At 43.8% G+C, this 26,933-nt stretch overlaps 1 protein-coding gene across 3 annotated transcripts in view; it reads right to left on the reverse strand.

The window, feature by feature from the left end:
- Positions 1 to 26,933, reverse strand: part of SNX10 (sorting nexin 10) — a 70,313-nt gene that overhangs the window by 35,928 nt on the left and 7,452 nt on the right. Inside the window, exon 1 of one of the 3 annotated variants that reach the window (XM_069461576.1) lies at positions 24,683 to 24,759. The exons of the other annotated variants lie outside the window; for them this stretch is intronic. The gene's annotated coding sequence lies outside the window, so the exon portion shown is untranslated. Of the gene's footprint in view, positions 1 to 24,682; positions 24,760 to 26,933 lie in introns of those variants that run through there. 3 annotated transcript variants of the gene reach the window in all.

Genomic DNA, 26,933 nt, shown 5'->3' on the forward strand with positions numbered 1-26,933 from the left:
TGACTGCCAGAAAGGAAATTTTTAATACGACAGACAACAGATGTCTTGTCATCTCGTTGGAGAGAATGGGAGAAACTGCCTCAAATCAAGAGATCTTAGGCTTTTAAAGGAGCGGCCATGTGCCTTGAGGCAGGTTGTGGGGGATGGTGAATCTTGGTTTCAGGACGTCTGCCCTGGGGCCTTCAGAATCTCAGCTCTTTCATCTTGCAGAAGATCCACCACTTCTGGGAAACAACTCAAAAGGTCAAGAAGTTAGTTAAGGGAAAGGATTATTAAAAAATAGACAGGGGTCATTGAAATTGTTCATAGAGCGGTTGCACAATGAAAAAGGAAAAGAAAGTAGAGCTGCACCGAAACACGCAGGCTGGGCTGAAGCTGGGCAGCCATGCGCATCCGGGGAAGGTCTGCAGCACAGGCAGAAGCATCTCCAAACCAGATCCACACTGTCTCCCTCAGTCCCAGCTTAGAACTAAAAAAAGACAAACTCAGATGGGAAAACAAGCAGAACTCCGAAATTCAGCTAAAGTCAGAAACACAAATAAAATTGAAGTTTTTCCACCATTTATCACAAAAGAAAAGAATAAAGAGGATACAGCATTTCTTTTTTAAGGTTTATCAGCAGTGTAAAAAATACTGGTTCATAGGACATCGATCCATGAAACTACTAACTTGCTAATCTCTACAACATATGAGTTCCATTTATGGTCATAAACATGATGGTAGGCCAAATTTAGGGTTTAAAATCCAGGAATAACAAAAAAAAAAAGTATAGAATTTTAACCTCACAATTATTTTGGTGTCAGGACTAAACTCTGATCTTTTTCTTTTGCCCAAATTCCTTTCTAAGGGGGCCTGGTGAGTCAGGCCTACAAATGATATAATCTCACTAAACAGGTTTTGTTAACCCAATATAATGTGGTTTACTCCCCAACCTGATTCCCGTATAGCATCACATGAAAGACAGAAGACCTTTATCTTAACTCCTTTCTGCTGACTCTTGCTCTTTCAGACAAAGCCTAACTTTTTCAGCCAATTGTCAGCTAAAGAATCCCTAAACCCACCTATGACTTGTAAGTCCCCAATTTGAGATGTCCCACCTTTTCCAGCCAAACCAAAGTTTGCCTTCCATGTATTGATTTATGACTTTACCTGTAATTCCTGTATCCCTGAAATGTAGAAAACCAAACTGTAACCCAACCACAGCAAGTCCACTTGTTCTAGGCTTCTTGGGTGTGGCTCCAGGCCATGGTCCTCAAATTTAGCTCAGAATCAATCTCTTTAAATTACTTTACAGAGTTTGGCTTCTTTTCCACTGACAGGTGTCATTTAGGAAAAGTGCTACCTTAGACCTGCGGATGCTCGGAACATACCTGCATGTGCATGTCGGGCCTGACTTCCAACTCCCTTCACGCTCACACTAGGGAGAGCCACCACCGTTACTGGAATAAACAGAATCGAGGGAAAGAAGCCACAAAAAGCAGATATAGGGGAGGGGAACTGACCACCAGAGCAGGCACATGAGTAATAGGACTTCCTAACTTGTATTGTGACATCCTCTCTCCTCAAACACCGCCCTGACCTCCCAGATGGAATCCAAAAGTATTTTTCCCACTGCTAACTTCTCTTTTTATGCTACCAAAGTTCTCTCAATTAGTGACCAGTTTGGGCTAATAATCTTCCTCTTTCAGAACAGTGGATAAAGCTCAGAAGTTGGAGAGGGGGTATTAGGGATTTAAATACTAGTGTGAGTTAGTCCAAACGGATTGCCCTCCTATTAACTGAGCGCTATCTTTAGCTACTCGTTCCTCAGCACCTCCCCACCTCTCGCCCGACCACTGCACAGGATTTTGATCAGGATGGAAAAGAGGGAACCATCCATAGCTAGTGCGTGGAGTTCTTTGCAGGCTGGTGTATCCCTCAGTGCCCTGCCCCAGGATGGTGAAAGACCTGAAACACAGCCTCCTGAAGGACAGCAGAAAGCGCCCTGCCCTCTGTCCTGCCAACAACTGAGATCTTTTTCAATTCTACTCATTCAACCTCTTCACCTGGTAAGAAGACTTTGCAGAAGTACTATCACAACTTCCCATCACACTACTACCTGAATGATAGTATTAAAACAATAAAATACCTAGGATTACATTTAACAAAAGCAGCACAAACTATATTACTCTGAAAACTAGAAAACATTGTTGAAAGAAATTAAAGGAATCTAAATAAATGGAAAAACATCCCACGTTCATGGAAGACTTAACATTGTCAAAATGGCAATACGGCCCAAACTGACCTACAGATTTGACGCTCTTCCTATCAGAATCCCAGCTGACTTCTCTGTACAAACTGATAAGCCTATTTTAAAATTCATAGGAATTTCAAGAGAACCAAAATAGCCAAATAATCCTTAAAAGAGAGAACAAAGTAGCAGGACTAGGACTCCCACATCCCAATTTCAAAACTTACTAAAAGCTGCAGTACTCAATGCAGTGCGGTATTGGCACAAGGATAAAGAAATAGATCAATGAAATAGAATTGAGAGTCCAGAAACAAACCCACACCGACTGATTGTCAACTGATTTTCAACAAGGGTGCCAAAACCACTCAATGGAGAAAGAATGGTCTTTTCAACAAATGGGACTGGGACAAGTGGATGCCACATGCAAAAGAATGAAGCTGGACTCCTACCTTACATCATACACCAGGATTTTTGTTTGTCTGTTTGTTTTTTGGTTTGGGATGATGTTTTGTTTTTGAGACAGGGTCTTGCTCTGTCACCCCAGCTAGAGTGCAGTGGTGTCATCGTAGCTCACTGCAACCTCAAACTCCTCGACTCAAGTGATTCTCCTGCCTCAATCTCCTGAGTAGCAGGGAATACAGGCAATACAGGCGCACACCACCACACCCAGCTAATTTTTCTATTTTTGTAAAGACGGGATCTCACTCTTGCTCAGGCTGGTCTCAAACTCCCGAGCTCAAGCAATCCTCCCTCCACAGCCTCCCAGAGCGCTAGAATTACAGGTGTGAGCTGCAGTGCCCGGCCAAGCCCAAGAGTTTGATGTTGCAGTGAGCTATGACAATGCCACTTATACTCTAGCTGGGGTAACAGAGTGAGACCCTATCAAGAAAGAAAGAAAGAAAAGAAGGGAGGGAGGGAGGGAAGGAAGGAAGGAAGGGAGGGAAAGAAAGAAGAAAGAAAAGAAAGAAAAGAAAGAAAGAGAGAAAGAATAATCAAAAAGTCAAATAATAACATGTTGGCAAGAATATATTGAAATCAGAACCTTCATCCACTACTAGTAGAAATGTAAAATGGTGCAGCCACTTTGGAAAACAATCTGGCAGTTTCTCAGATGATTCAACACAAAGTTACCATTTGACTTAGCAACCCCTAGGTATACATCAGAGAGAAATGAAAACTTAACCACATGAATATTCACAGTAGATAATTAATAACAGCCAAAAAGCAGAATCAACCCAAATGTCTATCAACAGACAAACAAAATGTGGTATATACAATGGAATATTATTCAAAAAGACAAAGGTGAAAGGGACAGCCTTGCAAAAATAACAGGAAAATACCTAATCCTACAATTTCCCCAGTAACAGTTAAAGATCCATCCTATGAGCTCTCTCACTAACAGTCAACCTGCAGGAGTTCTGTTTTGCACAACTTCTGGAAAAGCTTAATGGACAGAAAAGAGATGTAAATCTTTCTCTTTCAAAACTGTTTTTTTTTTGAGAATCTGCTTTTACAGAGTTCCTGAGTAAACAGCAGAAGAATGAGCCACAGCTTCAAACATACCTGGAGGACAGAGTCACATCTCCTGTGATAATCCCTTCTCCAAGAAAAGGCAGGAAACCAACAAGACACCCTTGCAGTTTTTGCCCTGCTGCCAAGAAGGAAGAAAGGAGTGGAAGCGGATGCAGTGATTTCTCGACTATACCCTGGCCTTTTTACAACCCCCTTTAAAAGGTCCAGATAGCTGCTTTTCGGGGCCAGCACATTCTTCCTCTTTCCACCTCCGTGCTGGTCCTTTTCCCTCCCCCCGGGGAAAAGTGAATAAACCTTTTCTTTCTATCCTAATCTCTGTCTGGAGAAATCTTTCCCAAAACTCTCATGCACCAGGATTTCTGCCCTAACATTTGGTGGAAATGTCCCTGCACAGGGACTAAAACTAAATCATTTCTAACCTCTGTGTGAGAAACCTTTCTCCACCCGCGCCATGAGCACCTACTGGCCTTTCCACCCTAACAGAGGAATGAAGTTCTGATACATGTTACTACTGGGATGAACCTTGAAAACACCACACTGAGTGAAAGAAGCCTGTTACTTAAGTCCACGTATTATACGGCTCCATTCACATGAAAGTTGAAAACAGAGACAACTGCAGAGACAGAATGCAGATTACTGTTGCCTGGGGCTGGGCAGGGGTGGGAGGGGGACAAACTTAGAGGAATGGGGTGTGACAGCGAAAGGGCACAGAGTTATTTTCTTCTGAGATAACGAAAATATTCTAAAATTGCCTGTGGTGATAGTTGCACACTTCTATGAATATACTAAAAACCGTTGAGCTGTATGTACACTCCAAAGGGTGAATTGCATGGTATTTGGCTCATGTCACACTAAAGCTGTTTTTAAAAAGTGCCACCTGAAACTCTGGGCCTACCCCATTTCGTGCATGGCCCTCGGGTCCAGAATTCCCTCATCCTCAAGCCGGTCCGCCCAAGCTGAACGGCCTCCAGGCAGCATCCATCCTGTGGGGTTCTCCCATCCCTACCTGGGTCCCACCCCAGCCTTTATCTGCGCTCTCCTCTTCTAATCCTTCTTTCCGCTATGCCTCGGAACTCATCCTAAAACCAGGAAATGCCCACGTTCACCCCCAGCTCAGCGCTTTACCTTAGCTGGCCCCCAGCTTCTCTGCTTCCCGGTAACCCTCCCAAGTGCAAGCGGCGCAGGTCCTCGTGCTCTCCCGCATCTCAGGACCCGAGAAAACCAAATCCCCTGCGACTATCATCTCCAGACAGTAACCTCTCCAGAAGTACCTGGAACCTGGAGTGTGACCAGCTCCCTCCTCCTCACTTCCCAGCAGGACTTGCTGCTCTCCAGGTTCCGGCTCTTCCCTCCTCCGTCCTTTGTTTTAACCGACCCCTTCACATGTCTTCCCCACTTTTTCCTGATCTCCTGCAAGGAGGACCTTACTGGTGAGCAATGACCTAACATTCCCGCTGGCCTTGGCCTAGCTCCCTCACCTGTCACCTAGCCTTTTGTTCCCAACCCCCATGAGGTCACAACCCTGGCCAGGAACTACCGTTCTCTGAAACGTAAAGCTAGAAGTCCCCTCTGACTCGGGGCCCACCCGGCCTTATCTCACTTCCTCATTCTCACACAATCTGCTCTTCCACTTGAATGAAACCACCAGAACTCTGACCTGCCCTTCTTATTCTCCTTCTTCCATTACAAGGCCCTCCTTCAGCACCTGGGTCTCCTGCCCCACTGACACACCAGCTGCTTGTACCTGACAACCCCCAAACGTGGATCGACCTAACCTTTGTCTCCTCTGTTTTCTCTCCCGAGCCGCCCACCACAGAAGAAAAATCCCACCGTTTCTGAGACCAGCTCCATGACGAGGCTGCAGGTTCCAGCCTCAGTGGGGCTCTCCAGGGCTCAGGAATCCCTCCGCTCATGCCAGCGGCTTTGGGCCTTACCTCTCGCCTCCAGCCTCCCGCCTCCTCCCCCTCCATCCTCCTCGCCAGAAGTACCCAGGTCCCCCCAGCTGACAGCCATACCTCCCACTTCTTCAAAACAGTAAGAAACCATGTTTACATTCTCCACCTTGGTTCTCTGCCTCCTTGAAATCTACCCATATATTCACCCACTTCCCCTCAGTCTCAGGGAGAAGCACCAAACTATCCCATCTGCAGGGTCTTGCCCCCCACCTCTTCTAAAGCCTTGAGCCATCAATTATCCCAGCGCTCAATAACTCCAACTCCAAGAGCTTTTCTCCTGGACTCCTAGCATCTAGGCCCTTCCTCCTTTCCCAACAAACAAGCTCAGGCTCCTCTCATCCCAGCAGAGATGGGCAGCCCTGGCTAACGCATTCAACTAGTATTTACTGAGTACCTATTAGTACCAGACACTGTAGACATCAGAGATGACCAGGGCCCTGACTTCACTTGCATCACAGTGGGAGGAGACAAAGTAAACATCTAAACAAATAAATAAACAAGATAATGAATACACTTAATGAAGAAAACAAAATAGGGTGATGTGACTCAGAGTGACTATGGGGACTTGGTGGGGACTAATTTACATCTGGGTGGTCAGGGAGGGCTTCTCAGAGGAGGTGACATTGACCTGAAGTCTGAAAGGCAAGAGGGAGCCAGTGACAAGGCAGTCTGGGGAAAGGACACTCAAGGAAGAGGGAGCAGCCAATGCCAAAGCCCAAAGGCAGAAGGACCTTGGCCTATCTGGAGGACAGAAGGAAGCCCGCGTGGCAGGAGTGTGGGGAATGAGGGGAGGAGCTCAGGGAGGGAGCAGGGTCTGGTCACGGTGGTCCTACAGACCACAGTGAGGAATCTGGAAGCCACTGGAGCATTTTCAGCAGGTGTGTGACTTAACCGGACTTACGATTTAGCAGGATCCCCCTGGCTGCTGGGGAGAGAACAGGCTGTAGGGAGCCAGGGCAGAAGCAGGGAGCGCTGTACGGTGGCTAACAGTGTGGGCCAGAGGTGACAGTGGCTCAGACAGAGGAGCAACAGCGGGGGTGTAAATGAGGGGAAGTGAGTGTTGGTGTGTTTCCTTGTTTGTGCTCATCCAGTGGAGGGGACAAAAATGAAGGTGGGCGGCTGCCAGGAGAGAGGAACCACAGCACCTCTTCAAGGATCCTGTGAGCTACGCCGCAGGGAAGGAGACAGGCACTTGATGCAGCTAGGGGCCTGCAGCTGACGCGGTGAGGCCCAGAGTCAGGGAGAAGGCATCCTCCTCACTCCTGCACTACCTCCCCACGGCTGGCCTTGAAGTGCACAGAGGGCAGCATGTCCTTGGTGGGGGACAGGTGCAGTTTCAGCGGTGAGGCACCAAAAGTGGTTCCCAGCAGAAGCCACAGACTCATTGTCACCTTCCACTTTGATCAGGGCAGTTCCCCAACAGGCCACTGGAAGCCCTCTGCTCTTGCACTCTACACTCACTCTCTGTTTTGGCTACCACTCCCATATCACGTACAAAGGCGTCCAGAATCAGAATTGCTTCTAAAGCTAGACTAGTGGACGTCTCCATCCAGACATCCTACAGATAACTCAAACCTACTGTGTCCAACCAGGCTGGTTGCCACATGATAACTTTTCCCTGCCCTTCGGCAGCCTAGCCAATTCTACCATCTCCTGTGTTGCCCATTTTAATCAATAATGTCAGCATCCACACAGTGACTCAAGTGAGAATCCTAGAAACTATCTTTAATTCCCCCCTTTCCCAACCCAATCGGTCAGCAAACCCTGACAATCCTCTCCCTATATGCCTCCTAAGTCCATTCCCTTCTCTCAGCCTCCAGCATCACTAGCATAGGTCAAGCTGTCATCAGTTCTCTTCTGGACTCTAGCTGGAGTAATGGCAGATTCCATGGGTAGGATCCAACACACACAAGAGCTCCGTAAATGATTTTTGAATAAACAAGAAAAAGAATTGCATGAATGAATAAAATGAGTGAGCAAATGAGTGAGGATATCAATGAATAAATAAACAAAAGAAAAAACGCATGTTGTACAGAGACAAAGAAAACTAAGGCATATACAGCCTAATGGAGAAGACAGAACCAAGCAGGTACAAGGCGTCAGGCCATAAAGCACGTGTTACATGGGGAGGAGGACAGAAACTAACACCTGCTGAGTGTCTTCCAGCTGGCAAGTACTAAACCAGGTACTTCACACGGTCTCCCACGCAGCTAACCCAGCAATCACGTGATATATTGCACTCTAGATGGGGACACTGATATTCAAAGAAGTTGGATAACTGCCCAGGTCATCCAACACACAACCCATGCTGGTTAGCAGGCATAGGCTTACTGGAAGGGTCACACTTCAAAAGATAATTAACACACAGAGAGTGCTTCTGATGGACAGTCACTGTTCTAAGCACTCTATATATGTGCTCATAAAAACGATAGGTACTAACATTATCCCCCTTTCACAGTGAAGAAAACAGAGGCACAAAGAACTAAAGGTAGAACTACCATTTGATCCAACAATCCCACTACTGGGCATCTACTCAAAGGAAAAAAAGACATTCTATAATAAAAACATCTGCACTCAAATGCACAATTCACAATTGCAAAGATGTAGAAACAACCAAGTGCCCATCAATACATAAGTGGATTATTAATATATATGTATACCATGGAGTACTACTCAGCCACAAAAAAAAAAAAACAATGATGAACTACTTCTTGTATTATCCTGGATGGAACTGGAGCCCATTCTTCTAAGTAAAGTATCACAAGAAGAGAAAAAATAGCACCACATGTACTCATCATTAAATTGGTACTAACTGATCAACATTTATGTGCACATATGGAAGTAACATTCATCGGGTGTTGGGGGGGGGGGAGAGAGGATGGGTAAATTCACACCCAACAGGTACAGTGCATGATGTCTGGGGGTTGGGCACGCTTGTAGCTCTGACTCAGGCAGTGCAAAGGCAATATAGGTAACCAAAGCATTTGTACCCCCGTAATACTCTGAAATAAAAAAGAAATTAATTTCATTAAATTAAACTTAAATTAAAATATGCCAGCTGAAAAAAAAAAAGAAAGAAAACATAGGCACATTAAAGTTAATGGCAATTTGTCAAAGGTCATACTGCTACTAAGCAACAGAATTGGGACTTGAACCCAGGCAGCCTTGCTCTGGTGTCCTTGTTGGCCATCCCTGTAACCTTATGTTTCATTGCCTGTTGAAGGAGGTCCGATGGGAGAGGGGCATTCCAGGTGCAAAGTACAATATAACTTCATACAGGAAGGCAAGAAGGTGCAAGTCATGTTTGTGGACAGGAGGTGATTCATTGTGCCTGGATCAAGGGGATGGTGGAAAATGAGACTCCAAAGAAATGAGGGGATCAGACACAAGGCCTCCTGCCCCCTGGTCCGGGGCCATATGCCTGTCTTTTTTTGTTGTTGGATACAGGGTCTTGCTTGTCATCCAGGCTGGAGTAATGTGGTACAATAATAGCTCACTGCTGTCTCAAACTCCTCGGCTCAAACAATCCTGCCTCAGCCTCCCAAGTAGGTAGGACTACAGGTGCATATCACTACACCTGGTTAATTTTTTATATTATTATTTTTTGTAGAGATAGGGTCTCACTATATTACCCAGGCTGGTCTTGAACTCCTGGCCTCAAGCAATCTCCTGCCTTGGCCTCTCAGAGTGCTGGGATTACAGGTGTGAGCCACCACACCTGGGCCCACATGCCTGTCTTGTTTGATATTTAAAGTGCCTCCCTCCTTCACAAGGTAGTGAACACTTAGAGGAGAGTGTTCAGTCTCTTTTCTTAACCAAAGTATTTAGTTCTCTCATATTTGAACGTAGAAAAGCTAAAAAGCAAAGGAATAACTGATGTGTCCACGGTCTTACCATCAGCTAAATGGCACAACCTCTCCACAGTCCACAGAGAAAAATATCAGCACCCTGACCCCTTGGCATTTGTTTTTCTTTTTTTTCTTTTTCTTTTCTTTTTTTTTTTTTTCCCAGCTTTGATGGGCCTGAAAACCGTGGCACTTATTTTTAATACAGTTTTAGTTTTAAAAGCCTACTTATAACATATTTTCTTAAGTCTCTAACTTTGTGTCACAGTACTTCAAATGTGAGCCAATTAAATTGTCATTTGTATGCCCCACTACTATGAAGCCACATACAAGTCCACCAAATATAACTTTATATTCAGCAAACTTTAGTACAACAAAAATTAAAAGGCTGATCCTGAAAACTAAACTTTAACTTTAATATTGCTCTGGGAAAGGCTAAAGAGAACAGGCCTGCCCGGTAATCTAAACAAGCCTTTGGGTCATTTTGAACCTACTGCTGCTAAGATCCTAATCTTATCGGTTACAGGAAAAAGTCATGGTGGAGTCTGTGCAAGTGCTATTCTAATTCCTTCCTTCATGGGAATCTGGGGTGGGAGGAATTATCACAGCTTCAAAGCCTCTCAGCTCCATTAAAGCCATCCTCTGAGACCAGCGTCCCCATGGTCATCCCCACCACATCAAGAAGCCGAAGACACTTAAGTGCTGGGTGAGAGAGCCACAGACATGTTCTCTGATCTCTGAAAGTAAATATTCTAAAGAAAGATCATTCTTTTTACAATTTTTTAAATTTGAATTACTTTTAATATAATTCAGGAAGTTTGAAAAACAGGGAAGTAAAAATGTCGCCCATAACGAGGGTGACCACATAGACTGGGCTGCGCAGGGCAGTCCTGGTTCTCACCTGCCACCGTGTAACAGCATTCCCCTTCCCCTCACAGACACCTGAAGAGTGCTCAGAAGTGTCATGATTCAGGTGAGAAATTATTTCTGGTCACCCTACCCAAAGATCATCACAATAAACAATCATTATCACAACTTTAGTTTATTTCCTTATAGTCTTTTTCTCACGTGCATATTTTCTATCCTCATAATTGTGTTTTTACAAGCCCCCATTTTATTTTCTTCAATTCTCATTACAACAAAAATATCATTCCACGTTTCTAGATCAACAGTTATCTCAGTTATCAGTTAGCTCACTGTCCCTCACACATGCCAAGTTCATTCTCATCCCAGGGCCTCTGCACTTACTATTCCCTCTTTTTGGAATGCTTTTCCCCTAGATTTTTTTCTGGCTGTGTCCTCAGCTCATATGTCTCCAAAGTTATCTTTGCTGTAGTACCTTAACCAAAGTTTTCTCCCCTAAGTCACTCTCTTTCGGATCACACTGTTTTATTTTACTGATAGCACTTAACACGATCTGAATCTATGTTATTTATCTGTTTTTATGTATTTTTCCTATACTGTGAGCTCCAAGAGGGCAGAGACTCTGGCTTGTTCACTGTGGCACCCAAGCGCCCAGCACATAACCGTAGGTGGGCAACAAGAACCTGCAGATGGATGAGCCAACACTGGACAAGAGAGTCACTATGACAACAGATCCTTATTCCATCCTCAAAGTATCATAAAACCTTTTTGTTTATTCTGCAAAATGACCAATTAGTACTATTAAGTGTAAATAATAAAGTAAAATGTTCATCTGAGTACACATCATCAACACCAATAAGCAATATCACCTGGATTCAAGGAACTAATTTTTGCTTTTTAAGACCCCCCAAAACATAAAGGAAAAAACCTCTAGCAGTCTGAGGCAGATAATAGAGATTCCTAAATGGTACTTAGGTCCATGATCAAATTTTTAAAGGTCTACAGCAAAATGGGAATAAGAAAAATGATGCTTCGAACTTTTTATAAAGTGAAAATCTCTTGATTTTAAAGACTCCCCTTTATTCTGAGATTATGTTTTTCCTATTTTGGGGATGCTAAAATATTCTTTCTTTTATAAAACGACAGGGAGTGTATCTGATAGGTTTGGAAGGTATTTATGCCTTCCAAAAGGCATAAAAAGCATAAAAAGCAAAAAGTTACCAATCCTGTGCAAGAGTCTCAACCTTCTTTTTTAAATTTTAGCAATCCAAGATTTCCACAAATCTGGGTCCCACTCAACTGGGCATTCCCCACACCCCCTCTCAAGTGTGCACTGTGAAAGGGTTTTCCTGGACCCTAGTGGTACCAACTCCAATCTGGTATGACTGGCTGCCTGCCTGGAGTGCTAAGAAAGATCCTGAGGGCCTGTCTGGCTCACTAGAAAAGGGATCAATCAATTAGTGATGTTTGCCATGGTGGGGAGGATGGTTGGGACCTGGGGAACGAAGGCAAGGAAGATTGGCACGAGCAACGCATCTCACGAAGGGTAACCCTTGCCCCTGGCCTAAAACATGTCAGAGCCCAATAACCATTTGGTAAAATATAACCGAAAAAAATAGTGATGTGTTCAGTCTTTTAAGGAGAGGACAATGAAGTCATGTGGTCAGCAGGGCTCACTCCCTCCCTCCTGGTACGTGATTCATTTCCAGCCTCAGTAAAACCTCAGGATGCTGTCAATGCTAAATCCATTACGTGGAGGGTCTGCAGTACACCCGGAAAGGAGGTAGGGTGGCCAGGAAAGGGCTCAGTGGGAAAGAGTCACAAAACTGGCCAAATTAAACAAAGCCAGCGGGAATCTTCTTCAATGAAAGCCGATCTTGTGATCTTGTCAGCAATCCAAAGTCCAAAGATTAACAAAATACCGAGAAGGAAAACAAATGCCCTCGGGGAGGGAGAAAGAAAACCAGGAGCAGACTTGACATACTCGAGTTCTCTGTTCATCTGGATTGAAGCAAGATTCAAGGTTTAAATTCCTAAATTCGAAAAGGATTAGACAGTTGGGAACCATCATCCCCATGCAGTAATTCTGCCTAGGCACGGGGCTCTGAGCTCCATACCGCTCTGCCTGCCTCACAGAAATGGAAAACAGGCACAGAAGTGAGATTCCACAGGGGATGGGCCACCGTTCAGCTTTCTGCCATTACTCAGATGTGAGCTTCCTGACCCTGAAGTCTAGAGCTCACACACCCTTTGACTCAGCATCCCTACTTCTACGAAGGTATCCTGCAGAAAGACTCACACCCTGAGGCAAAGCGAGTGCAAGGCTGCTCACGGAGCCCAGTTTATAACTAGACAGGCTGAGGACATCCAAATGCCCATTAGTAAGAAAATTATTAAATAAATGACAACACATTCATGGAATATCTAGTAGCTCAAAAGATAGAGGTAAATCTGCAAGTGCTGGGGTGGGGAGATGTCCATGAAAGTGGAAACAGCAAATCAACGAACAATACGTAGTGTGATTCTGTTAAGTGTCTACATATTTCTATGCTTATAAATGAACAGAAAAAGATTCCAGAAGGATATATGCCAAAATGCATAGAAATGGGGGGAGGGGGAATTTTGACTTTTTTTTACTTTGTACATTCCTCAATTAATAACTTTTTCAAAAACTATATTACTTTTGTGACTTAAAAATATAAGCAAATATATAAATACAAATAACATATACATTTAAATATATAAAATAAACAAGAGCTCCCACAATCATTTTTGTTCCTCTTTTGCTTAATCAGGAAAAACCAATTATTAGGAAAGGAAACATGTCCTGGGGAAGTGACCAGTTGACTTCCTCTTTCTAGTGGCTTTTGACATTTCTCCCTGCCTTAGCTGGCATATCAGGTTGTATTTTTATTTAGTTCTGATAAGTGAAAATCCACACTTATTTTCTGAAGCAGGATTCACATTAGAAGAAAAACAAAATAAAAAGCGTGGAGCAAATCCCGGTGGTTTAGAAGCAAGCTAAGCCCAGCCCGACACCAACCAGTGGTGGAGTCAGGTGCTAACAGCCAAAGCTCCGCCGGCCTTAGGTCTCATTGACGGTATTTCCAACTCCACCCATATTGCCTACTTCCATCTCTGAATATACCATTTATTTGCAATTTATCCTCGCCTAGCTTCCAAATGGATCTGAAGGAGTTCCCAAGTGGATTTAAGGCAACGAACAGTTGACCTGAAAATGGTAAAGCTGTTAACATAGGAACTGAAGTACAGAAATAGCAAGAATGAGGAAGAAATAAAAGTGCTATTTTAAATATAAATTCCCAACATTTCATGAGCATATTTAATCTTTGGTTGATATACACTAGAGCTTCTTAAGGTCTGTACTGTAAAACCAAAGCTTATAGCAATCAGGAAAATAACAATCCAGAAAGACATTGCTACAGTATCCACTTCTACTGATTAGGAAACTAAATCTAAATCCAACAAGCTTCCACATATCCTTTAGAGGCCTCTGACCTCACACTTTTCATAAGCCACTCTCATGACCATTAAAGAATAATAATCCTCTTGCCACATTCCTCCCTTGCTCCACTGACACAGGGGTTTGATCATCTTCAATAACAAACTTGAAAGGCAGCATCAAAGTGCTTAGAGCTCAGATTTAGAGTCATTCACATCTTCGTTCAAATTCCAGTTATGCCACTCATGGCTTTGTGACCTCGGACAACTTACTTAATCTCTCTGAGCTTCAGTTTTCTCATGTGGAAAAAAAGGGATCCTAATCGTGCCTATTTCATAGGGTTGCTTACAAGGATTAAATCAAATAATATACTTAAAGTTCTTAGCAAGAATAAAAACAAAGTATGACCCCTGGCTGAATTCTTGGTACCTTTTTCTTCAAAATGTAAGGACAATGGATTAAAAAACTATATCATTCCAATAAAAAGCTAGATTGCATATTTGCATATACACATACATCTCTACAAATTATAGAGAGAAAAGCAAGACTTGCTTTTCTTAAAGCATGCACTGAAATCCCTGCACATTTAACTATAAGAAATAGACATACATAACTTCAAATACTCCAGCAAAAATCACTGGGCAAATGGAGTATAGTACTGGTACAGAAATATGCATTAGCCTGGCTATTCGTAACTGACTGTCATAAGAAATACAGAAGATGTGATCATAACACTTGTATCTTAAAATTCTAATATATTACACACATATTACAATTGCTTGAGAGAAAGCCCCACTGAATGTGACTTAACATCAATGGCTCCATCAGGGTCTTTCCCACATCTTAGACGCTGAAGACACTTGCACTATTTGAAGACGATCATTACATCTCCCTTCAGGATCCCATTTTCCATATTAATTATTCCCAGGTACTTAGTGAATCTTACTACAGAATAAGAGAAGATTAAAATAAGTGTCTTTTTAAAGTGTCCAGTAAAATGATCAGAAACCACAAATTGTAATAAAAACAGCTACCATTCATGACTATGTGTCAGCCGGGTTCTGAGTATGTTATGTGCAGTGCCTCATTTAATTCTTACAACTACCCATTTTACAAACTGAAGATACTAAAGAGATGAAGGCACTTGTTCAAGGTCATCACTACAAGGTCGCCAACTTGCTCAAGGGCAAGGCTGAAATTCAAACTCACCTGTCACTAGTTAACAATACTCCCTTTTCAGATGGGTTACAATCTCACGAACCCAGGGGAGCTTGCCCTAACTCCCTTCGACAAGGTCAAATCCCCCTGGGTAGACTTCCCTTGTACCATCATCTTCCTCTGTACCTCTGATCATAAGAATAAAAGATTATTCTCTGAATAAAAATATCATTACCCTTATTCAGGTAAATATTGAATTAACATCTATCTCCTCACCAAATTGTTAAGCTCCACACAACACAGTTCCTCGCTGTTCTTGTTTATTTAAGATCTCTAGCTCCTATCATAGTATCAAGCATGTAATCAGTCCTCCATACACATTTACACTGATTGAACAAATGGAGAAAAACAGTGTTCAGAAGGACCTAGCTCCTTAGGACACTGCACTAAGGAAGCACAGGCTGACCCATGTTTACCCACACATGCAAGAGGCTGCTGAGGCAAAGGTGTTCTTGGGGACTGGAAGAGAATCTCAAAACACAAAACCTCACAGTGGTGAGTCACAGCAGCATCCACACATTTGAAGGAGGGCAATATGAGGGATGGGCTTAGCCACCACCTCCGAGTCACACCACCTGGGCTCAAATCATGCTAAGTGACCCTGGGCCACCTGCTTACCCTCTGTGTGCCTCTTTATCCTCACCTATAAAACAGTGATTGACAACAGAGCCTAATTCTATATGGTTATTGTGTGGGACAAACAAGTTAATACATGAAAAACACCTAGCCTAAAGCCTAGCTCATAACAAGCACAAAACTGCTGTTAATGATTACTATTAGGTTTGGGAAAAAACAAAAAAAAGAAAAGAACTACAGTTTGTCATTTTTTTCCCCCCACTGGAACAAGCCCAGTGAACATGGGTGTTGAAAGGCTACAAGAGTTAAGGAACAAGAGCTTTCTTTCCCTCTGGCCACTTAATACAAGGCAAACCCATTACGGTGAAAAGATAATGTAATTATATCAATGATTCATTGTTCCCATCCATACCCTGGGTATCTGGAAAATCTTGGGTTACTTTCAAGTCTGAAATCATGTGATCCCAATCCAATTTACTTCTTAAGCTAGATCAAGAATCCCAAACTATCATCTGTGGGATAAAATGAGATTCTATCTTTTAACTCTAGGTATGATATTAAGCAAATAAGGTGTAAAAAATATATTCTAAATATAAATTTGATATAAAGATCAAAATCTCAAATTTGGCAGCCTCAATTCCATTTATGTAAAAGAAAGCACCCCTTTTAAAGTTGCTTTCCAAATAGAAAATATAAACTCACTTGATTTTGTAGTAAATTAGCTATCCTGCAATTTAAAAATGTTGTTGAGTATTTTGTGATTTTTAAAAAGCTATAATGACATTATTGGGAGAAATGAGGACATATTAATGTGGACATGTTTATTAGATGATGTACAAAATTTAATTTCCTGGTGTGATAATGGCATTATCTAGAAGAAGGCCTTTGTTCCTAGGTTCTGAACTCATATAAACAAATATTCCCACGATCGAATCTATAGAGCTTTCTGTGCTCCCAAACACACAGATTTATTATTTACTCCTGATCAACCCAATTAACACATTTTGTCTGAATCCATTTTCCCATGCATTTCGGTTGACTCTTTTCACAAATATGGCTTTTCTATTTTGATTATTCTTCCTGCTATTTTAATCTACTTTCTATTCCCTCCCTCAGATTTCTTTTTTCTTAAAATACTTTAAGTAGAATCACATGCGGTTCACACTTGCAACTTCAAAACTGAAGGCCACTGGAAATAAAGGAAACTATATACTACAAAAATACTGAGTTACTAAATCTCAGCACTTCCTCACAAGTCAATGTCACAAGGAAAAGCCCAAGGGTTTTAGAGCAATATATTTTAAACAAGCCACACAGGACCCATATATATATAAAATGTTGAGCCAGTGGAAGCATTAAGTCCTTTATGAGAATGGACTACCCTTTGAAAACATAGCCATCCACAAGCCGTTTTGGTCTAACAAAACAAAAAGGAGTAACTTTTTTAAAAAGAAAAGGGTATTTGCTACCTCTTAGAAATTCAGATTCTTAAGGAGCTCAGGATTTGATTATCAGTCTGATGACAGGATTGATTTCACAATGTTTTTTATTTTTATGCCACAGGGGACAATGATCTTTAAGAGGAGAATGTGAAGACAAGAGGTGGGGTTTTGTTAAGATGAATGTTCGAGAAAAACACAGACTTAGCCACACTGGTTTGGCAGAGCCCCAAATTCGTCTAATGCCTAAATTATTTAACCGTTTGTTAACATGAAGTCTTTACAGGCTCATAAATCCTCTGAATATTCTTTTCAGAGAGTCCCAGACATGGCAGGTCCGCCCATGCTGGCAAAACGATCAAGAAAAGCTCAGTTAAGCAAACTCTTCACCAAGAGAGGTGCATCGGGTGAAGCAAAGCAACAGCCTTGGGAAGAGAAGACTTCAGTTTACAGGTTCTAACAAGATTAAGTATCTGCTAGATGAAGAAGTTCTAGAGATCTTCTGCACAACACTGTACCTATAGCTAACAGTACTGCATTATACACTGAAAATTTGTTAAGGGGGTAGATCTCATGTTAAGTGTTCTTAACGCAATAAAGTAAATTTTTGAAAAAGATCAGGGACCTGCTAAATAATTTTCTAGTTAAGCTTGTTCTCTTTTTGTGGCTGCATACTATTCTATTGTGTGGATGTACCACACCTCATTTCACCAGCCACCACTGACAGATACTCAAGTACTATTATAAACAGCACTCAGTGAATACTCGAGTTGAGTATATCTGAAGGATAAATTTCTATAAGTGAAATTTTTGGATTGAGCAAGATCATGTGAATTATTAACTCTGACAGATACTAGTAGGTGCCCTCTGCGGGGAACGAATATATATATTCACCAAACATATATAAGTGAGTTACTTTCCCATATCTTCCCAAACATGATTAGTTTTCAAAAAGGTTTTATCTTTGCCAATCCCAGATAGGCAAAAAGTGGCCTCTCTCAGTGTGATTTAATTGGTATTTTTTTTCAATTATGCATGAGGTTCAGCGTTTTTCATGTGTTTAGGAACCACTAATTCCTTTTATATGAATTGTTTGTTCATATCCTTTGATCAAATTTCCTATAGAATTCTTGTTCTTTTCCTTACTGATTTGTAGGAGTTCTTTTTTGTATTAATTAGGGAAATGAATACTTAATACATAACATTCAGTGCAAATATATTTTTCTGGTTTGTAATCTCTTCTATTTTGCTTATGGTGGTTTTGCTATGCCAATTTTTTTTTTTTTTTTTTTTTTGGTAATGAATTTTATCAAGCTTTTCCTTATGGCGTCTAGGTTTTGCACATTTACAAAGACCATTTCTACCCCAAAGTTATAAAAATATTCTCCTTCAGATTCTTCTAGAGACCTGTAGTCTGTGAACAGTGAAAAGTTCAGTTCTATGGTCATGAATTATATCCTGGCCATAATGTGCTATTGGCCATAATGTATGAAAACTAAATTTAATTTTTTAAAGTAATTTTTATTTTCTGATACTCTGTAGTTTATAAGCACTGTCCCACAATAGTTGGCAAGGCAGGCAGTGCAAGATTTATTTGTCCCATGTTACCAAAGAGGTTAAGTTACTTCCCAAAGCCACACCACATACTACAGACACAAACTCAGGACTCCGGGACGCCAGAAGTCTCTCCTCTCCCTTGTACTGCCTCTCAACAAAAGGACAACACCCCATGCATTAAAATCTTAGAGGACACCTCCAAAGTCTTTTCCAAATAACTTCAAAAGAATATGAGGCCGGGCGAGGTGGCTCACACCTGTAATCCTAGCACTCTGGGAGGCCGAGGTGGGCGGATCGTTTGAGCTCAGGAGTTCGAGACCAGCCTGAGCAAGAGCGAGACCCCACCTCTACTAAAAATAGAAAGAAATTATATGGACAGCTAAAAATATATATAGAAAAAATTAGCCGGGCATGGTGGCGCATGCCTGTAGTCCCAGCTACTCGGGAGGCTGAGACAGGAGGATCGCTTGAGCTCAGGAGTTTGAGGTTGCTGTGAGCTAGGCTGACGCCACGGCACTCACTCTAGCCTGGGCAACAGAGTGAGACTCTGTCTCAAAAAAAAAAAAAAAAAAAGAATATGAATAACTTTCTATTCAAAAACAGTATTTATTTAAGTGGGCCACCAACAGTGATCCAATTACACAGTGACTCATCCTCAAAGGTCCATGCCAATGTTCTCATCAATTGACAGAATTCCATGTTCCTAAAGTGTGCCTGTATATATAACCTTTCAAAATGTAATTGAAAAGTAAAAGAAAGTTTCCAGATCCCCTGAGATTCTGAGTGGATTGTGAGGAGCAGCACTTCTCAACTGGGGAAGTGGAGAAAGTAAGGTGTATCCAAATCACAGGGGGGCTCTTTTCAAATCACACATACCCCAACACCCCCCCCACCACCACAACGGCCCCACACCGGGAGCACACGGCATGCCCCCTCAAGTGTGCCGATGATGGAAAAAATATCCACTGTTCAGAGGGCAGGGTCTGTACTTGTGCAATCCCCACAAACCACACACATCCCTTGGGTTCTCCAACCAGCCCCTTTGCCTAACTCTCCCCAGCTCCTGCATTCTCTTCCATTCGCACTAACCAGGCCAGTTCCTAAACTTCCTACCTCGGGCCCTCTAGGCCTCTTGTTCCCTCAAGACTGCTCCCCCCCCCCACCTCCCCCACCCAACTCACCACCCAACCCTGGCTCCATTCCATGCTTCAGGTCTTGGTTTAGAGAAGCCAGTCCCTGACCACCCACTGACGCAGACTCCCCAGCAATGCTCCTAATGCGCTATCCTTTGATTTTCTCGTGAGACTTTGTCACAGTCGGTATTATTTTATTATTTATCCATTAATCTATTTTCTTGTGTATTGTCTGTCCTCTCAAAAGTCCTGTGAGGGCAGGGACTTTGTCCTAATTATTTATGCTTTATAAGCCTAGCCCTTAGGGCAGTGCCTGGCATACCATCAGTGCCTAATAAATATGGGGTAAATTAAATTTGATTGAATTAGTTCCAGCTAATGCTCTTTATTTCATCACCATCAAGTTTCTGAGCAGCCCCGCCACCTGGGGTGACAAGGACTGGCTTAAGAACAACATACCCTGCCTCCTGCCAACCCACTCATGAGCCCACTCGCTTAGTCACTCATCCTGTGAGGAAAGAAAGCGTTTGGCCAGCGACAGCCCAGAGTGCAATGCCTTAAACACCACGTGTCTTCCTCTATTGTTTTCTTTCCTTCCTACATAACTCCTCTGGACTGTTGAGGGTGAGATTGGGGAATGATGTTAAAATTATGCCATTAAAAAGCCAAAACAGCAACCAGACCAAAAAAAAAAGTGATTGTTTACTATGTGCCAGACACTGTGCAGAGCTTGCAATGCGAATTATCCCAAGTAGTCCTCATGACAGCCCCACAAGCCAGGCATCATGATTACGCCAATTTTACAAACAGGGAAAAGGAAAAGGTACCCAAGGTCATGTAACTGGTGAGTGAAGAAGCCATGATTCAGACCCAAGTAGACAGACTCAGAAGAGCCCCCAACCCTTACCAGACGGTACCCCCTACATCTAACAGGGCATCCAGTCTTCCTCCTTAGAAATAAATGCTTAGAAGATAGCAATGAAGGCCGCTCACACCTATAGTCCCAGTCATTTGGGAGACTAAGGCAGTAGGATCGCTTGAGCCCAGGAGTTCAAAGTTGCAGTGAGCTATGATCACACCACTGCACTCCACTCTGGGCATCAGAGTAAGACCCCATCTCTAAAAGTAAATAAAATAAAATTTAAAAAGATACGATGAGTGAAGAGTGCCAACCAATAAATTGTGTAGTCATGGCTCAGAATGCTTTAGGGATATGGGGCAAGGGCAGAGTTCTGCCTGTATATGAACCTGGGAAAAGCCAACAACCAGACGTCTGAAAAAGACTTTCTCGTATTCAAATAGGAGGTAAAACTGAGAGAAGTGTGGCCCTGTTTAGGGCCATTAGTTACAAAGGGCCACAACGACAAGTCAATCCAATAAGTAATCATTGAGAGCCTATCGCATGATAGTTCTAGGTTTGGCCCTGGCAAGGGATTTTTTTTTTTTTAAACAAGGTCTGTCTGTGTCACTCAGCTGGAGTTCAGTGTCATGATCATAGCCCACTGCAGCCTCGAACTCCTGGGTCATGATCCTCCTGCCTCAGCCTCCCGAGTGGCTAGGACTGCAGGCACATGCTACCATACCTGGCTAATTTTTCTTATATTTGGAGAGGCAGGATCTCATTATGTTACCCAGGCTGGTCTCGAGCTCTTAGCCTCAAGCGATTCTCCGACCTCCACCCCGGCCTCCCAAAGTGCTGGGATTGCAGAGGAGCCACCACGTCCAAGGGATTTTTTTTTTTAACAAACAGTCCGTGGCTCCTAAGACCTAAAGATGTCAAGACATAGATACAAAACAGGTCACTTGTAATGCAATGCTCATGGTATGTGCCTGAAGAAACTGATAACAGGGCTCCTGGAAGAAGACCGGAAGGGGAGGCTTCACAGAGAACGCAGAGCTTGGCCAGGTCTTGCTATCACATTAGGACAAGCAGAGCAAACAGGACCAAACTGGGGTGATTAAGAAGCAGTAATGCTTTTGGGAGAAGTGAGGGGCCCAATCCCCTAGGAGTGGAGGGCCTATGTTGGCAAGGAGGTCTATCTCAAAGGGCTGAGCAGAAAAACTCAAGCGCTAAGCAGTTTTTTCTATTCTTTCACTCAACAACAATCAACACAGAAGATTTCTGTGACCAGATGTGTGGGGATTTCTCCCAGCCAACAAGCAAGCAATCAATTCTACAACAGACACCAGCTGGGTGTCCCCCATTTCAGTTCTGACACTATCTACCCGGAGATAATGTCAGAACCCACAGGTTGAGGCTCAGTCCCACAAGACTGCCCCTGCTTCTGTTAACAACTGCAAACCCCAGGTTGTTTTTCCCGTGCTTCCAACCAATGGGCTATAAATCAGGGGTCCCATGACACCTCCCTTGGGTTTGAATAATTTGCTAGAGCAGCTCACAGAACTCAGGGAAACCTGTTTACTGGTTTACTATAAATTAGCATATTACAAAGAATGCAGATACAGAGATGTATACGGTGAGGCACTGGGGAAGGGACATGGAGCTTCCATGCCACCCTCCAGGAATCTGCACATGTTCAGCTATCCGGAAGTTTTCCATACTCCATCCTCTTGGACTTTTTATGGAGATTTCATTGGGTAGTCATGATTGACAACCATGTAAAAACGTGATTGGACAAAAAGGGTAGGCTCCAATACTAGTAGACTGAGCAGGGGAAGCCCAGCAAGGGCTATCTGTACAGATTCTTCTTGGCCTCGCTCTGTAGCATTCCTTCTCCCAGGGTACAGGGCAGGACCCTTTCTAAAATAGGGGTCTTATGACCTCCAATCAGACAAGGTAGGTCAGAGGATTTCTTTATGGAAAGGAGGGGGAAGATTAGCAGTGGAGAGAAAAAGGAGCAGGTGAAAAGAGGGCAGGAGAAGGTCAGAGAGAGATTCTGTTTCCTGAGGCTGTTCCGAAGGCCTAAAGTGCCCCAAGATTGTAACAAGAGCTATGGGAGTTATGAGCCAGGAACCATGGATGAACACCTATATATATTTATAATATATCTATATCTGTATATATCTCTCATAGGATCACAGGCTGTGATGGGCATTTTAGGATGGGGAAGTTCCTGAAGGATGAGAGGAGGAATATGGACTTCTATCCTGTTGGAAGGCAGGGATGGGGTAAGTAGAAGCTTGACATGATGGCGACGATGGATCTGTGATGGGGGAGGATGGCTTGCCAGAGAGAGAAATTACAGGCCATGAGCTCCATCAGGGGACTGCGGGAAGGCACCAGCCGGGAGAAAAGCTCCTGGACTCAGGTAGGCAGTGGGAACGGAAAAGCACACTTGAAAACAAGACGCAGAGCCAAGGTTATCTAGGCAGTGAAACGATTCTGTATGATACGACAATGCTGGATACATGGTATCACACATTTGCCAAACCCTTAGAACATGCCACAAGAATGAACCCTAATGCAAACTCTGGGTGATACTGATGTGTCCATGCAGGTTCTTCAACTGTGACAAATGTACCACTCTGGTGCTCATGTTGATAATGGGCTAAGTACTCTATACTTTCTGTTCAATTTTGCTGTGAACCTAAAACTGCTCTAAAAAATAAAGACTATTAAAATACATAACAGGAAGAAGTTGGACACGAGGCATGATGGAGAAAAGGGCGTCAAAGGTGACTCACAGGTCGGGTGACTGGAAGAAGCCTCGTGTCCCCAGCAGACTGGGGAAGTTGGAAAGGGAGGCCTGTTTTTAGAGGTTCAACTGGGAACACGTTAGGATGATGGAGGACAGAGGGCAGCCACAGAGAGCCGTCTTCAGCACCTGGAGAACAGCTTGGGGCTGAGATAAGGAAAGGGGACAGGTATGCAGATTAGAGAAAAAATTCAACATGATATGTTCCGCTTTTAAACTGAGTGAGAAATTCTCTTTTAAAAAAGGAAAAGCATTGCAACACACTGGAAATAAACTTGCCAGCACCCTGGCTATCTGTGTCTTGACAACCCCTTGACAGGGAGCAGTTTCAGTTACTTATAAGAACAGGAACCATGGGCAGTTGTGTAGGATCTTCTTGTCAAGTTCACATCTACCCAAAGTGACATCAGTTCAAATATGAAGAACTGGCACACAATTTGAGGGACAAATAAGAAGGAAGACTTCACTTTTGAGCGAGGAGCGCCCCCCTAAAATGCGCAGGAAGGGCACTATCCCTGGGAAAGGGGGTATAACTGTTCACCTGCAAACCGCCTAGCGGTGAATTCACATTCTACCCTTTGCCAAGGGAAATTATTTAATCTCTGTGTACTTCAGTTTCCTTATCTGTCAGAGGGGGATAACAGCCTACCTTCTGGGTCTGCTCTAAAGATCACATGAGCAAACACGGAGGCATGTGCCCGACTCCCACTGTGCCAGAAGTTGTCACTGTTCACACTCTGCCTTAGACTTTTCCAGGCTCCTCCCCTCTGTGAACAATGCTGAGGTGCCTTCCTCATGATCACAGAAAATTTGTTCCTTTAAAAAAATTTTCTCTTCAAGTATCTTTTTTGTCAGATGGGATAATAGTATTTAGAGAACAGAATATTTTAAATCTATATGCACTGAAACACAGCCCGCGCGTGTGAAACACACACTGGGGCCATTCCCTGCAAACGTCAGATCACTTACTCATGGCTGATCCAAGAAGCCTAAGGTGCCTGATCCAAGAAGCCTAAGGTAAGTCATACAGAAAGTCCTTTTAAGAGTGAGAGAAAGGCCGGGCGCGGTGGCTCACATCTGTAATCCTAGCACTTTGGGAGGCTGAGGTGGAAGATCACTTAAGGTCAGGAGTTCGAAATCAGCCTGAGCAAGAGTGAAACCCTGTGTCTACGAAAGTAGAAAAATTAGCCATGCATGGCATGGTGGCACGCACCTGTATTCTCAGCTACTCAGCAGGCTGAGGCAGGAGGATCTCTTGAGCCCAGGAGTTTGAGGTTGCAGTGAGCTAGGCTGACGCCACTGCACTCCAGGCTGGGGGACAGAGCAAGACTCTGCCTCAAAAAAAAAAAAAAAAAAGAGAGAAATGCCAAAGTTACTGTTAAGCTCTTATTTGCCAGAGGTACTGACCACAATCCAAGGGCAGTTGACATGTGTCTGTCTACATACTCAGTTTGGCAAAGTTCTCAAAGCAGAGTCACAGTTTTTCAATATTTCTGGTCTGCACCTGATTGTAAATCATTAAATCAGTTTCCCAGAATAGGAACTTTCCTGTGTGTTTGGGCAGAAGGAGCTCAGTTTCTCAGGGTCTGATCATCCGAAAACAAGAACCAGAGCTATGGTAACGCTGCCCACCCCAACCCAGGTGTCGACCTTTGGGGGACAGCAGAACAGCTCACCTCCTCCCCAGCTCTTCCAAGTGGCACTCTACAGTAAGAGCTGCTGTATCAGTAAGAAAGGGGAAGATATTATGGTGTGGTAGAAAACTTTCTTGTGTGTTTGTATCTTCCAAGGAGTGTAGGCTCCATACAAAGCCCTTTGTTTTGCCCTGTACTTTGATCGATGCGGATTTCTAAGTCTAAGAGAGGAAGTGGGAAGCAGCCACAGTTACAGAGGGAAAGACTGGAGCTCAGGGAAAAGCGAGGGGGGAGGGAGTGAGGGGCAGGGATGTCCTAGGTCAGGCGCCTGACTCCTCGGTGACTCCTCCCCTAACCCAGTAAAGTCACTTTGTGGCGTGCATTTCTCCATCAATGAGGCAACGGGCTGAGTCTGTGCCATGGCTGACTCCAGGGTAAGAGAGAAAGACCGCATGAGCCCTCCCCCCACACCCCAGGGAATTAGCAGAAAACCCGGGCAGGGCTTAATAAGCTCTCTGAGGAACAGGGACCCAGATAACACCTGTGTTAAAAGACAATGTGTCTTTCTTCCCCAAAAGTAATTAAACATAGTCTGATTATACTGTTTAACATCTAAACTCCACAGGAATGCAATGAAAAGCAAAGAAGTCAGGAGCATTTGTGTTCACCTCCCGGGTCACACACAGCCCCAAGTTCTTCCAGGGAAGGTGGTAAACTGGGGCTGCGTGTGACAAACAAGCGCAGTTGGTAATTCTGGTGTGCCTCGCAGACACACCCACGCTGCTTTCAAACTGGTCCCCAGTCAGGCTTGTGCAGTGTGATCCCACCCCAACCCTCTCGCATCTGCCCACAGCCCTGGGCGGCCACCAGGCTCAGCCATTCACACGACACATGGCAGGGCTGGAGCAAATCAGGGGAGCAGCATGTCCCAATGTATGTCCTTTAGAACTGCGGTCCCCAACCCCTGGGCTGTGGACAGGTACCGGTCTGCAGCCTGCTAGGGATCGAGCCACAAAGCTCTGCTGGCCCCACCCCCGTTTGTTGAAGGAGGTGAGTGGCGGGTGGAGCAAGGGAATCTTCATCTATATTCCTGCCGCTCCCCATCGCCTGCATCACCGCCTGAGCTCCACCTCTCCCCTCATCTGTGGAAAAATTGTCTTCCATGAAACCGGTCCCTGGTGCCAAAAAGGTTGGGGACCACCGCTTTCGATTACTCTGACTGCTTTTGGGAAAATGAATCAGAGAGGAGCAAAGTAGAACAAGAGAGACTTGATGTGAGAGTAATGGCGGCAGCTGTGATTAGGGGGGAGGGGGTCGGAATCAGAGAATCAAGTAAGACTTTGAGAAGGCTCCGGTGTGGGGTGAAGATGAGAAATGGCTCCTAGGTTTCGGGCCTGCACGAATGAATGGAGGGCAGAGGCCTCTATTCAGACAGGGAAGGGTGGAGGAGACGGCATTGGGGCAGAGGAGGAATGACCAGAGTCCACAGAAGCCAAGTGTCCGAGCCAACATCTGCATGGGCACCTCCATGCTCCCCTACCTCATTTTGTCTTCTCAATTCTGCGTTCTTTTCCTTACAGGAAAGAACTCTGTAGGGTCTAAGCGTCAGGCCCTACAAAACAGGGGAGGGGAGGGGAGGATCAACAGCGTTGGGCAAGTTAATCTGAGATGTCTGTGGCACATCCAAGGAGCCACAGTCAAATTCAGTGTTCAATGTCTAAACCTGGAGTTCTCGGTAGACAGCTAGACGTCCGCATCTGGGAATTAGCGGTTTATCAACAATACTTAACAAAACGATAAAACCAGCTTGTCTAGTGTTTGTTGTGGCCT

The sequence above is a fragment of the Eulemur rufifrons genome, chromosome 29 (genome assembly GCF_041146395.1).
Source record: "Eulemur rufifrons isolate Redbay chromosome 29, OSU_ERuf_1, whole genome shotgun sequence".
Taxonomy (NCBI): Eukaryota; Metazoa; Chordata; class Mammalia; order Primates; family Lemuridae; genus Eulemur; species Eulemur rufifrons.